Below are 392 nucleotides of genomic sequence, written 5' to 3'. Positions count from 1 at the left end.
CCTGCTGAATTTTGAGAAGGTTTTATGGAGATCTTTTAAAAAATGTTAAACTTTGAAAAATTTCAAACAGCTAAAATTCTTTTTGTAATATGACAGGCAAGGTTTTTTGGGTAGATGTTGATATCTTTTATTAGACCAACTAAGTATTTGGAAAAAAGTTCTTCAGACATAGGGTTTCTGCTGGTCTGAGACTTCAAGGAATGAGAGAAGCTACAAGTGTGAAGGGATGTCAGTGAAAGTGTAAATAGGTGGAGATAAGCAAGACAAAAGGAAAAGCCAGGGAAAGGAGGGGGAAGAGAGCAGGGGAAAGAAAAAGTCAGAGGGAGACGGCAGAGATTAAATAAAAGGTTAAAAAGAGGTGGTCTATGAAAAATGGAATAGCTGGAGATCAG

This window comes from Alligator sinensis, unplaced genomic scaffold (assembly GCF_000455745.1).
Source record: "Alligator sinensis unplaced genomic scaffold, ASM45574v1 scaffold658_1, whole genome shotgun sequence".
NCBI classification, from domain to species: Eukaryota; Metazoa; Chordata; order Crocodylia; family Alligatoridae; genus Alligator; species Alligator sinensis.
Note: the sequence above shows the minus strand (reverse complement) of the source record.